This window comes from Macaca nemestrina, chromosome 12 (assembly GCF_043159975.1).
Source record: "Macaca nemestrina isolate mMacNem1 chromosome 12, mMacNem.hap1, whole genome shotgun sequence".
Lineage (NCBI taxonomy): Eukaryota > Metazoa > Chordata > Mammalia > Primates > Cercopithecidae > Macaca > Macaca nemestrina.
In genome coordinates, this window is record NC_092136.1 from 83,016,469 (window position 1) to 83,031,660 (window position 15,192).

A 15,192-nucleotide genomic window follows, 5' to 3' on the forward strand; every position below is an offset into this window, starting at 1 on the left:
GCGCCTGTAGTCCCAGCTACTTGGGAGGCTGAGGCAGGAGAATGGAGTGAACCCGGGAGGTAGAGCCTGCAGTGAGCTGAGATCATGCCACTGCACTCCAGCCTAGGTGGCAGAGCAAGACTCTGTCTCAAAAAAAAATAACAATATTTAAAAATAATAATAATAATACAGAATACTGTTTATAGAATGCTGCTTTGGTATATAAGAATGGGGCTAAAAATTTATCTATCTATCTATCTATCTTTCCATGTATGTATGTGTGTATGCATGTATCTATCTGTCTTTCTATGTATGTATGTATATATGTATCTATCTATCTGATTTATCTATTCCCCCACCACACAAGCACGTGCACACACACACACAAATATAGTTTGCTGCATTTGCAAAGAAAACTCCAGAAAGACACAAAACCTAAAAATAGTGATTAGCTTTGTGAGATGAATGAGGGCAGGAGAGGAACAAAACTTTTCAATAAATACCTTATACAAATTAAATGTTTAAATTAATTTAAATAATAAAATTAGGATAGCAATTGGTACATGCCTTATAAGGTTGTTTTGAGGAGTAAATAAAATAATGTATGAAAGAGCTTAACCATGGGGCTTGACACACAGTAAGTATTAACACACATCAGTGAAGATTATCCTCTCTTGAGAAAGAGTGGGAAGGAGCCCTTCCTTGGCCTTAACTTTCTGCTCAAGGGCCAAAGAGAGGTGGAGACAAGTTGTAGGAGGCTGGCTGCTGGGGCTCTCATTGAGACTTAAGGAGCAAAGAGGCTATGATGACCTTCTGGTATCTTCCTAGGTCATGCAGCACTATTACTAGATATTTGAGAGAAAAAGCCCACTTAGAAATAAAGACGGAGCCTTTTACTCAGGAACCTGAACACAGTGGATGAAAGACTACAAAAAAGTAGAGAATCAAAATCCAACACACACCAGATCGATCCATGACTCTGAGAGTTAGAAATGATTTAAAAACAAGAATGGCTTAGAACAAAATGAGAAAAGATGAACAGATGCCAATGAGAAGCTATTTTCTTTCACTGTGTTCCTAAAAAATTTCTTCAATGTCCTTAAATAATACATCTTGGGGGATTAATTGGAAATGCCACAATGGAATGAAAATAATAAAATAAAACTGTCTCTGAATAAAACCCTTTATATAGTCACAAAATTAATAATCTACATTTTTTTGCTCCATCTGCATTGAAAAGGAAAATTTAATAATCAGACACAAAAGGTAGGAAATTACAATGAATCACAAGTGTTCAGATATTGTAACCCAAACAATTGCTCTAGTACTGCCTCCTTTACTTAGGGTTATGCTAAGTGGCTGACAAAATAAAGACTCTAATTCTTTCGGTTTCTTTAAAATTAAAACACAGCATTTATAACATAGAAAAGCACCATTTTGGGTACTTGTTGGGGAAATAGCACACAACAGGATGTCTTGGCTTTGTTAGACACTTCTTTAAGTAGATTCTATAAAAGGAGCAAGCAGGCAGGAGTCCGGGAGATGGTGATGAGGCATCCCCTTTGGGTAGCTGCCATATTGTTAGTTATGTTGGTTAAAAATTCCAGCTCTGAAAGTAGAAAGATCTGAACACAAACTCTGTCACTCATTAGTTGAGTAACTTTGGCAAGTTACTTAACTTTGCTGAACTTCAATTTCCCATCAATAAAATTAGGATAAATATAATCCCTACCTTATAGGGATGTTATGAGGATCCAAAGAGATAATGTATTCAAGAACTTAAATATACCTTTCTTAGAACAGTGCTTCCAGCATAATAGGTATCAGTAAATATTAGCCCTGATCATTAACATCTATCTACTAATTCATTCATCCATCCATTAAACCATCATTTAGGGACCACTTCAGGTCAATCTTTGGGTTAAAGAAAGGAAATCGAGGAAGAATAAGACATAGTCCTTGTACACAGAAAGCTCTCAGCTCAGTAAGGGAAGATGAACAAAGAAGACTATATGGAATTAGGGACGCTGTGAAAGAAGTCAATGTCAGTTATACTGGGACATACAAAGGAAGAGGTTGATGAGGAAGGGGTATCATAGAGAAGATGATACTTAATGAAAGGCTTGAAAAGGCTTGAAATGTGTGTATATACAAGGCATTCAGGACAAAACAACAGGAAGGGCACAGACACTGGGATAACCAGTAGTGGTAGGGAAGGAAAAGAAGTCTAGTATGGCTGGGTCCCAGAGAACAAGTGAGCCAGCTTGATAGGTAAGCCTGGAGAGGCCTACGGGCCACATTACATAAGGCTGAGTATACAAGGAAGTTTCTGTAATTTGGTGTTTAACAAATCAACTTACTTAATTTGAAGTTGAGAGATAGTCAGCATTGCCCTGCCAGGGAAACATCCTGAGGCTATTCCACGTTATTATAGTAGAAAGATGATTTTATACTTTCTTTGTCAGCTGTATAAGATACCTACTGAAAGAATATCTTGCCTGATCTTGCCAGGGACTTACCCCCTTTGCAAACTCAGTGTTGGCTTGGGATCAGGATATCTCAGCAAATTCCCCTTAATGCTCACTTTTTTTCCCCCCTAACACATCTTCTCTTAAACAGGTAGTTCACTTCTGTACAAAAGGATTAACAGTGTCAGTACTGATTTAAAAAGTGCTTTTTAATGGGGTGTGGTGAAATGACTAGGATATAGACACCCACAGTTTCAAACATCTTCTGCTACTTAACAATGGTGTGAATTTGGACAATATTTTACCTTTATAAATCTCAATTTCCTGATCTACAAAAAGGTAGAATGTGACTTATCTCATGGGGTGTTGAGAGGAGCAAATGTGGTAATTAATGCTAAGTATCTGCTATCAAGACTGACAAAGTTCTACAAATGGTAGCTGTCATTATTGCCCATGAAGGTAAAGTAGGTGATTTACATGGCAGCCTTGGGAGAAAGAAATGAGTCTGTTGGGAAAGAAGAAAGCCAGGTTTGTTTGGAGGCAGAGGAAGCTACGGCACCTTGCACTGCTAAATTGTGCCATGTTCTGACTGGGGCTGGACCCAGAGAAAGCTCTAATTCCTGTGTGTTGATTGAAATTGCAGTTGAAGACACTGATCTCTCTCTCTCCCTGGTGCTCATGAAAGTTCTTCCTAGCTAGCCTGAGCTTCATGGACAAATAAAAGGCTAACCAAAGCACTTTCTTTTAAAAGTTTCAAGTTACTTAAGGTCTCTAGAGTTGGAACAGAAAGAGATGCTAATAGTGAAACTTGCTAAATACAGCAATTTTTCCGCAGTCCATACAAATTTTATTAGTTAAGGAATTGATGGAAAGAAAGCAAATATACTCTGTTGGTAAGGAATTGCAGTTCTTCCAAAAAGCGCTGTAAATGATAATATAATGATGCATCCATCCAGTCCCTAGTGAGGAAAATACATTATCCTCTATGGTACATCTGTGCTGTTCCAGCATTTCACAGACAAGATTGAACTCTCACATAGCCCCAGGAAAGCCACATGCTCTTGCCTTTTAACCCAGTATCTTTAACTGGTTAAAGCCCATTTCCTCTGTAGCTCACAAATATGTTTACAATAAAAGTCACCTACAATGGAATATAAAGGGAATCTCTCTTAACATATCACACAGATTCTATAATCTGGATCCTGTAAACCCACTGATGAAAAAAACAGTGACAAAGAAACAAAATGGGACTTTATTAACCTAGGTTCTTGAATTGTAATGTTTAATGCCAAGCATTAATGGAATAGTACACATAAAAATTTCAACAAACGGCAGGGCTCGGTGGCTCATGCCTGTGATCCCAGCACCTTGGGAAGCTGAGGCTGGTGGATCACCTGAGGTCAGGAATTCGAGACCAGCCTGACCAACATGGAGAAACCCCATCTCTATTAAAAACACAACATTAGCTGGGTGTGGGGGTGCATGCCTGTAATCCCAGCTACTCATAAGGCTGAGACAGGAGAGTTGCTTGAACCAGTGAGGCGGAGGTTGCAGTGAGCCGAGATTGTGCCGTTGTACTCCAGCCTAGCTAACAAGAGTGAAACTCAGTCTCAAAAAAAAAAAAAAAAAAAAAAAAAAAAAAAAAAAACCAAAAAATTACAACAAAAACAGAAGTTTTCTTTACATTTCAAATAATTCTTTTCCATGTCAATTATCTTGAAAAGCTTTGGTTTTTAGATATGAGCTCTGAAAGATCATATAAATAACTCATAACAAACTAACCTAATACTCATCATGACAGTAGCAAAAAATCTGAAACAACCTAAAAGTTTAATAATGGCAAATAGGCTAAGTCAATAGTGTCACATTCCTATTACGGAAACTTAGATCTCTTTTAAAACTTACTTTTACAAAAGAAAAAACAAGTATGGACATGAAGAAGTGCCCACAAAACATTGTTAAAGGAAAAAGGAGGTATCAACTACCGTAACTACCATATACAATACAATCACAATTTTATAGGATGCTGAAAATAAATGGCAAGGACCTACAACAAAATCAATAGTTATTTTTTATTGTCCTATTTATTTTTTACAATTTTAAAAAATCCCAATAAAATATCCTTTTAAGATATTTAACTTTCTAAGTAAAAGCTTGGCAGGCTGTGGAAGTATAAAAAAAGAATGCATCTGAAAACATGAAAAACTTTGTCTGCATGAAAAACGTATGTAACATCTTTTAGATGACATTATTAAATGCTTATGCTATAATGTAACTAAAATGAACCAGGGTAGTAAGTTGTACACATAATATAACCTCCCTTATGTATTTCATAAACAGAAATGGAACTAAAATGAGATAAAAAGGGAAACCAGTGGTTGCTTCTGGATAGTAGAAATTATTGCTTAGTCCTTCTATTGTTTTTTTAAACATGCTTCTGTATTTTGCAGTTTCAACAATAAACACGTAATACCATTATAATTGAAAAAATAGTTTTTGTTTTTCCCTTCTTTTTTTTTTTTTTTTTAAAGAGATATAATTTGACTGGGCGATGTGGCTCACGCCTGTAATCTTAGCACTTTGGGAGGCCAAGGCAGGTGGATTATCTGATTTTGAGACCAGCCTGGCCAACATGGTGAAACCCCATCTCTACCAAAAAATACAAAAAAAAAAAAAAAAAAAAAAAATAGCAGGGCATGGTGGCACAGGCCTATAATTCAGCTGCTTGGGAGGCTGAGGCAGGAGAATCGCTTGAACCCAGAAGGCGGAGGTGGCAGTGAGCCGAGATCATGCCACTGTACTCCAGCCTGGGCAACAGCGTAAGACTCCATCTCAAAAATAAAATAAAATAAAATAAAATAAAATAAAATAAAATAAAATATTAAAAAGATATAACTCAGCAGGACAAAAACTGAATATAACCTTAAAGTCACTGAAATACTAAGTGATTCAGTCTAAACTTCTGGGTATTATGCTCACTACCTGGGTGACAGAATCATTTGTATTCCAAACCTCAGCATCACGCAACATACCCATGTAACAAAGTTGCACAAATGTGCCTCTTGAATCTAAAATAAAAGTTGAAATTATAAAAATCAATAAATGCATTAATGAATTTGCTGAAAAAATAAAGCATAGACATGAACAGGAACGTGACATACCTAACTTGTACTTGCCCTTTGTACTTTCTGAATGCAGGGTGGAACTAGCCGCAGCTTTGTTTCCTCTGCATATTTTCACTTATTAAAAGAGTTCTAAACTTCTTTTCTCCAGGCTAAATCTTCAATGCAAAAAAATTATTTTGGAATTAAGACATGTGATTGCCTAAAAATCAACTTGTATGTTATTATCAAGTAAACATTTATGCTCTGGAATCCCCAAAGAAGTATCTTTCTGAATATTTGAACTGTCCATATAGCTGAAGATTAAGACTTCAAATAGAGAGAGTTAAATTGATTACTTTTGCAGATCACTTTACTTTTTAAAACATCGTTATTATATACTTGCCTTACCTCCAGAGTAATATACTAGATATAAGTTTTTAAACTGATGAGTCAAAACTATCATTATGAAGATCTTTTATTGTGATAATAAAACATCAAGTAGTTCTTAATAAATAAACTTCTAACCCTTTAAATTCAAATCCACTTTACTTTCCATGTTGCTAACATTTAAAAAACACAACATAAATCCAAGAAAATAATCCTATATCAATTAAATAAAGTAGAAACATTTACAGTTTCTACTTAATTCCATTACTTTATTTTTTAAAGAATGCCATAAAAGATTTACAGATTCCCTAGTAATGAATTCTCTTTGTGAAAAAACCACATAGACTCAAAAGCATATGAAAGCTTATTTTGTTTGGCTCTTGGAAAAGTAGATCTAATGCTTGGAAGGCAAAAGACAATAGATTTGCAGTCATCGTGCACACCAACAAAAGTTTCAACTTAACAATTAAACATTTTAAAACCAGGCCGGGTGTGGTGACTCATGCCTGTAATCCCAGCACTTTGGGAGGCCAAGGCTGGCAGATCATGAGGTCAGGAGATCAAGACCATGCCGGCCAACATGGTGAAACTCCGTCTCTACTAAAAAAAATTGGCCAGGCATGGTGGTGCACGCCTGTAGTCCCAGCTACTTGGGAGGCTGAGGCAGGAGAATCACTTGAACCCAGGAGGTGGAGGTTGCAGTGAGCCAAGATGGCGCCACTGCACTCCAGCCTGGGTGACAGAGCAAGACTCCGTCAAAAACAAACAAACAAACAAACAAACACACCATTTTAAAACCAATAAAAGTTTTACTTAAAAATTTATTTGGCAATATTCATTAAGTTCCTATTCTATGTAGGTATTCTAGGTGCCAGGGATATCGAGGTGCCTGAACATGGTATTGGAGACAGCACATTCCTTTCATAGGACATGTTAAGGCAGTGGCTGAATGACCACTTGGCAAAGATATTACGGGGGAAATCCCAATATGTAATATCCCCCAACTCCTGAGATTCTCATCCTCTCCAACTGCACTTCCATAATCCCCAGGAAAGCAGAGCCTGAATCAAAGGTTTGCAGTAATATATTCAGAGGCTCACATGTGAGAGTTCATTTTGAGCAGTGATCCTGGGAAGAGGGATGAGGAACCAGGGAGAAACTCCCACCAGGACCTTCTGAGGAGCATACACAGTGCAATTCAGAACTATCTATCCAAAGGATGGAGGAGAGCCTCTACCCACCAGTTCCCTTCCTCTCCAATTGTCGAGAGTTGCCACATGCGATGCCAACTCCTTTGCACTTCCAGTTTTGTGCATGCCAGAGTGGTGAGTGGGCTCTTGGGTAGAAAGCAGAGATAGGTACGGCAGCTAAGGCAAGGTGGTGTCAGTTACACCTGTATGAAGCTGGTTGCTACAGCAATGCCTTGAGTTACTTTGGCAGAAAAAATGCAAGACTAAGTGCAAGAGGTGACAACACCATTAAGATTCTTCTAACCCATATGAGGTCATGATAACAAAAGTAATTAACATTTATCATCAAGCAAGTATAGATACTTTCCACACATTTTATCACTTAATTCTTAAAATCAACTCCACAAAGTAGGTCATACTTTTATCTCTATTTATATATACTTTTATCTCTATTTATATATACTTTTATCTCTATTTCAAACATGAGAAAATAGCTTTCTAGAACTAAGTGGTCTGCCTGAAGTCATCAATAAATGGAGAACAAAAGATGAGGCTGAAGGACTGGCTGCAGAGCTCTAGAACAACACTGACTGCCCCAGAGCCTATAAGCATCCAAACTTCTCCTGTATAGGAAAACAGAAGCAGAAATCAGTTGCCCTTAGGAGTTCCTGTTTCTATATCTGTCTGTGACCAGAGTTCCTTGAAGGCAGAGATTGTGCCTTATTCCTGAATTATATCCAGTACCGTGCGGTGCATGACATATAACAAGTGCACACTGTTTGGCTGGGCTCAGTGGCTTACGCCTGTAATCCTAACACTTTGGGAGGCGGAGGCGGGCAGATCACCTGAGGTCAGGAGTTCAAGACCAGCCTGGCTAACATGGTGAAAATCCATCTCTACTAAAAATACAAAAAATTAGTGGGGCTTGGTGGTACATGCCTGTACTCCCAGCTACTTAGGAGGCTGAGGCAAGAGAATCGTTTAAACCTGGGAGGCAGAGATTGCAGTGAGCCGAGGTCGCGCCACTGCACTTCAGCCTGGGCAACAGAGTGAGACTCAGTCTCAACAAGAACAATAACAACAGCAACAACAAAAACACAAACAAGTAAACAATGCTTTTGAGATTGGTTGAGTGTCTGTTCCCCCTCAGTGCACTCATGGTTCTTGAGAGCAGGAACCCTGTCTTAATCATCTTTATATCCCAGCACCCAGCACACATAGTTCAATGTTTACTTGCCCTAACAGAATAAAATTTTCCAGAAGGCAGAACACATAGGGTTAAAAATGTGAAGTTTGTGTCATATGGGCCTGAGTTAGAGTCCCACCTTTGATACTTTAACTAGTTATATGATCTTGAGCAAACTATGTAATAATCTTTTAAATCCAGAGCTTCCTCATTTGCAAAAAAGCATGATACTAATTGTATTCCATCATAAGGTTGTGGTGATGATTACATGAAATTTATGTAAAAGCTCTTATCATTAATACTTGGCACATGGCAATCTTGCAATAAATATTAGATATTATGATAATTATTGGAAATTTATTCTGTGTTTAAGTTATATTTGAAGTTCCTAAACTAGATCCGAAACATTTAGAATGTGCACAGTGGCACATATGGGAAAATCTCTAGAACACAAAGTACCTAGGAAACAGTACCTGTACACAGTGATGCTCAATAAATATTTGTTGAATGTTAAATAAAAAAACGAGCCATGTTTGCTTTTGGCATGAATCACCAGCACAAATGTTGAAAATAGAAAAATATAATATAGGTTGCTATTTAACACCTGACAGGGAGAAAGTATTAGTAGCCCAAGATCTGACTGTAAACAAAGAGGAAAAACAGCTATGTAGCCTATGGAAGGTGTGAAGCCGTAAAACAAGGCCAGAAATGTGGGAATCATTCTCAAGACAATATGATTACAAATGTCTTTCAATACTTGGCTTTATATACCTCCCCAATTTCATATCACTTGTGTTTTACGGTCAAAAATTGCAATATGTTGCCTTTTTTTTTTCTAAATTACAGAGCTGTGTATTTCCTTAAAGTACTGTATTTTTCTTAAAGTACTTAATTAGCTAATACTATTTAATTACAATCTACATTTAGATTCTGCAGACTGAAGGATCTATTTTGGGACCATTTTTTTAATGGGATATGGAACCCAGATACTAAGGAAGAAACTGGGGGATAGAAGATCAATGCCCAAGGCTGTGTGGGCATAGTGGGTATTCTCTTTGGATCATGAGAGGAAGATTTGGTTTGCATTCCTGCTCTGACACTTATTTACTAGTTGAGTGATCTTGGACAAATTATTTCCTGTGTAAATCCGTTTTTCATAATCTCTAGTATGAGGCTGCTGGTGCCCATTTCCCTGACTTTACTTGATGATTTATTAGGGGAACAAATTATGAGTCCCCTGTATGTGGTGTGTACTCAATCGCTGCTTGTTCTCTTCCCCTCTTAAAGGCAAGAGACAAATGTGAGTCCTGGGGTAGCTGCCAATAATATTCATTCAGGCCCCCTTCTTAATCATGTAATTCATCAAGAAATAATCTTTTTGAGAGGAAAAAAATAAAAGTCTCAAATCAGAGTGCCTAGGACAAAATTTTATACTCTGTGTGTGTGTGTGTGTGTGTGTGTTTGTACATATGTATATATGTGTGTGTGTATACATATGTGTATATATATACATATGAACCACATTGTAAAGTTCCACTCCACCTTAGTTTGCTTTCTGGCCAACTAATCTGGGCAGACTTTTAAAATCACATTGGCTGGAAGGTGAACATAGTGCTTCATTACAATCATTACATTTACCACCCTAGTGTTGATAATATTCTCTAGGCTGCCTGTGATGCTTAGTGGCTGAGCAGCAAGTCAGAAGTTTAATTTAGCTTTCTGAGCATCTGCAGGTTTTGTTTTCAACAAAGAACTTCAGGTTACATAACCGCCTTGGCTTCTGTTTCAGAAGGTGAAACTTGACTGTCCAAATTAACTGTTGATACAGGTCTTCAGAAGCAGAACTTGATGTATCTGGAAGTGATCTCCCCCAAGTTATTTGGAAAGTAACAATGGCACTTGACCTTCCTGGTTACTTAGCAAAAGAAGGCAGGAGAAAGAAGGTTCTAAGCGTGAGTAGGTGATCATTAAAAGGGCAGATACAGCCTCTAAAAATCAGGTTAGGTCTTCTTTTCCCAACCCTTTCTAGCTTTACCCTCTTGCTGTCCACACTCCACTGGATAGGTCTATTTCACTGTTGTGGGTGAGCATTTTGTGAAAGATTTTAGAAAAAGCAAAGGGGAAAATGTAACATGAAAATAGGGTTCCTGGGAGCATATGAAAACAAAGGAGAGAGAAATACGAGGTGGGTACACTGTCCTGAACTATTTCATTTAACACATGTGAAATGTGGATGGAATGAAGCCCAGCCAAGCACATAAGGTACTTTTTTTTTTTTTTTTTTTTTTTTTGAGACTGAGTGTTATTCTGTTGCCCACGCTGGAGTGCAGTGGCACCATCTCGGCTCACTGCAACCTCTGCCTCCTGGATTCAAGCAATTCACCTGCCTCAGCCTCCCAAGTAGCTTGGACTACGGGTACCCGCCACCATGCCTGGCTAATTTTTGTATTTTTGGTAGAAACAGGATTTCACTATGTTGGCCAGGTTTGTCTCAAACTTCTGACTTCAAGTGATCCACCCCCGATCGGCCTCCCAAATGCTGGAATTATAGGCATGAGCCACCTTGCCCGGCCAGATACTTTTCATCCACTCAAGAAGAAGACACAAGAAGCAGATACTTTCAGTGTGTGATATTGAGTGCTAAGATGGACAATTCTTAGGAACACAAAGCAGAGGTATTAGAAAGACGAAAGAGGATAATCAGAGACTAATTAACAACAAAATATAGTTCATATAACATGTTTCTATTTGCAGATGTGGATGGCATAACCAAAGCTTGAAACTGGTACAAGGACATTCATGTAGTTGATAGGACATGAAAGACATTTAGGGTTTAGTCTTGTAAACACAATGGAAATAAATTTTCTGACTCCAAATCCTATGTATTTTTCTAGTAGCGACAAGAAGCTGAGGGCAGGTGGAATGGGTTCATATAAATATACTCCAGAATAAAAAAGGAAAACGTAATATTATTAAGTGTTATAGTAATATAAATGTGCTAATAATCATTTGTAATACTAATAAATGTAACCAATTTTCATGGAGCACTAACTGTATACAAGGACTGTGTTAAACTCTTAACATGGACTATCTCATTTGTTCTCACAGCCCCTTTGACAAGTGTAAAGCCTGATACTTGGTTAGATGACATACCTAAGGTTCCACATAACCAGAGCCTGACTATAAAACCATAGCCTCAACAGTCACCAACTCCCTTATTGAACTGTGCATTCAAAGAATGCAATTCAAAATCAGATACACATTCCTTCTTGCCTTGTGCACACATAGAGAACTAGATAAAGAAGATGACAACTCAGCAAAAGCCAAAATGTCACTGATAAGCTGTTTAAAGGGACAATCACATGGGATAGGGTGTATAGATGCTATGACCACTGTGCTCAGTAGAGGCACTATATTGCTGAAGGTTAGTTAGACTGATAACTAGCTTCCCAGCATTTCCTCTTGCTTGGATGCCTCTGTGGTATCATTTGCTGCAAAAGGAGGTCTTCTTGGGTAACGGGATGACGTCCATCTGTGACTTGACGTCAAGTGAGTCATTGGACTGTCGTCATATGGCAGGTGCCTCAGTGCAGATCAAGTTCACCCTGTGGGAACCCTGCAAGTTTCCTGGTGAGTTTTATATTTATTCTGAAGTAATGCGCTTGGCACCTCAGGCTGACTAATATCTATGTGTGACCATGATAACTACCCAGCTAGCCAGCTTTCACAGTTATAAGAAAAGTTATAGGAAGAAAAACATAATTGAACACTAAGATGAAGGCCACTGTGCAAATATCATGTCTAGACTCCAGTCTAAGCGTGTGGGTGTTGCCATTGCCTGCCTTTTTATTAGAGTTTACAGGGAGCCTTGCTAATCAAAGCAAGCTCCATGGGCCAAAGCAGGAGCACCAGGTCACCTGAGAGCTTGCTGTAATCATTTTAGACCTTGGTGAAGCATGTACATATTCTTTTTAAGAATTTTTTTTTTTTTTTACCAAGCTCAACATCAAATTATTAGAGAAATGCAAATCAAAACCACAAAGAGATACTATCATGCCAGTCAGAATGGCTGTTATTAAAAAGTCAAAAAGTTAAAAACAACAACAACAACAACAAACAGATCTTGGTGAGGTCGCAGGAAAAAAGTTGCATTTACACTGTTGTTGGGAGTGTAAATAAGTCCAGCCATTGTGGAAGACAGTGTAGTGATTCCTCAAAGACCTAGAGGCAGAAATAACATTTGGTCCAGCAATCCTATTACTGGGTATACATCCAAAGGAATATAAGTCATTCTATTATAAAGATACATGCACATGTATGTTCACTGCAGCACTATTCACAATAGCAAAGACATGGAATCAACCTAAATGCCCATCAATGGATGGCATCATTTAGGAATCAACCTAAATGCCCATCAATGATAGACTGGATAAAGAAAATGTGGTACATACACACCATGGAATACCGTGCAGTCATAAAAAGGATCAAGATTGGCAGGCGTTGTGGCTCACACCTGTAATCCTAGCACTTTGGGAGGCCGAGGCAGGTGGATCATCTGAGGTCAGGAGTTCGAGACCAGCCTGACCAACATGGTGAAACCCCCTCTCTACTAACAATACAACAAATTAGCCGGGTGTGGTGTCGCATGCCTGTAATCCCAGCTATTTGGGAGGTTGAGGTGGGAGAATTACTTGAACCTAGGGGGCAGAGGTTGCAGTGAGCTAAGATCGTGCTACTTCACTCCGGCCTGGGCAAAAGAGCACAACTCCACAACTCCATCTCAAAAATAAAAATAAAAATAAAAATAAAAAAGAAAGAAAAGAAAAGGATCAAGATTATGTCCTTTGCAGGGACATGGATGTAGTTGGATGCAATTATCCTTAGCAAACTAACACAGGAACAGAAAACTGAACACTGAATGTCCTCACTTATAAGTGGGAGCTGAATGATGAGAATACACGGACACACAGTGGGAACCAACACACATGGGGGGCTGTCAGTGGGGATAGGGGGAGGGAGAGCATCAGGACGAACAGCTAATGGATGCTGGGCTTAATACCTAGGTGATGGGATGATCTGTGCAGCAAATCACCATGGCACAAGTTTACCTATGTAATAAACCTGCACATCCTGCACATGTATCCCTGAACTTAAAAGTTGAAGAAAAAAGGAAGAAAAGAAAAAGAAATTTATTTTTTACTAAATATTTGTTTAATCGCAAACTGAGTTAATATATAAAAAGGAAAAGATAAATGTATACACTAGGCAGATTATCATATTAGTTACACAATGCTTTCACATGTTTTTCTCCTTTAACCTTTTTAAAACCCTTAAAATCTTATCTGTCTTCTTACTGATAAATAAATTGTCTGAAGAAGGTAAAAAGATCTCACCACTGAATGCATTTGAACCTAGGCATTCCAGCTCTAGATTCCAAAATTTTCCACATAAGTTACACTACCTTGTTAAAGGAATTTAGAAGGTTGCTTTAACTTGGAGTAGTCAAAAAAGGAAAAACTTGAACTGAGATTTGAAGAATGGGTGAGGTTTGCATAAAAGAGGGATTTCCAGAGTAGAAGAACATCAAAAACACAAATACTTGGAGAACAGCAAGAGAAAGTATTTTTCAGGAGAAGGCTAAAGAAAATATTTAAATGTAGGGTTCATGTTCCTAAGTGAGCAGCAGGAGGGAAGAATGAAATGATGATGAAAACCAGATCCAGATCACGGAAGGCCTTGAAAGCTATAGGGCAGAGCTGGGCTACTTGGAAACTCAGGGAAAGAGTGACATAAGGAACATATTTTCAGAAGATAAATTATTCCAGTTTGGTTCATTAAACTTTTATTGTAGATTTTAATATGCAATGGAAAATATGCTTTTAAAATGAGAGATGAATAAATTCCAAAAAGTACTTTAGAAAACTCTCTTCACACTACTGCACTGTGGCAATTGCGCCATCTGCAATTCTGCACCTGCTTCGTCAACTGCTGGCTGTATTTCAGGAGACCTGACTTCACTGTTTTCTGACTGAGGCATACAGTATTTGCCAGAGTACTTGAGAATGTGCAAGGATGAAGAGAGCATTGGCTAGGAACACAGATGTCTTTTCAGCAGAGAATTAGGTGGATGATTCATCTCTAGAGTATCGAAAGTGTGAAGTAAGTAAAGTTGCCAGAGTGGGTCTGAAAATACACTATTGGGTCAATGTTGTGCAAGTGGGACACGTTTTTCCACCAAGGGTCACATACATAAAACAACTTGATTCCAAAGCAACTGTTTTGTTCTTAGCAAAACAGAAACAGTTGGTTGCTGTTTAAGTTAAGAATAGAAACTACAAATGTAACTAAAATACACTTTAAAATGTCAGTTTAATATTATGTGAAGATTAAGAAAGAGAGAAAAGGAGTAGTTCTAAAGGGGAAACAATTGAGGAAGAAAAGAAGAGAGTAAAATATAGGCAAATGCGGAGGAAACGGGGAAAAAAGATAAAGAAAAAGAGGAAAAGAAGGCATGGTGGGGAGACACTTAATTGAGGGTTATCAAGCTTTTTAATGTGCATTATCTACTTTAAGAATGATCTGACTCCATGTGGTAGATAGTGTACCCATTTCATAGATAAGAAAAGTGATACTATTAGAGATTAAGTAATCTGTCTAAGATCACATAGATAAATAGTAGAGCTGGAATTCAAACATTCAATTCATTTGAATCTCAGGATATACTGAAGGGAATGTCAGTCAGAGAAGCCATACCAGGCTACTTAACCTCTCTAACATTAACATGTGCTTCCTCATTTGAAAAATAAGTAGCATTTCTAAAGCTGCTGGATACAGTAAGCTCCATAGTAATAGTTATCATTACAGGAGCCCTTTGAGAG

At 38.0% G+C, this 15,192-nt stretch overlaps 1 protein-coding gene across 39 annotated transcripts in view; it reads right to left on the reverse strand.

Annotated features, from left to right (window-relative positions):
- The window catches only part of LOC105468849 (discs large MAGUK scaffold protein 2), a 2,241,192-nt gene that overhangs the window by 242,883 nt on the left and 1,983,117 nt on the right, over positions 1-15,192 (reverse strand). The window lies entirely within an intron of this gene.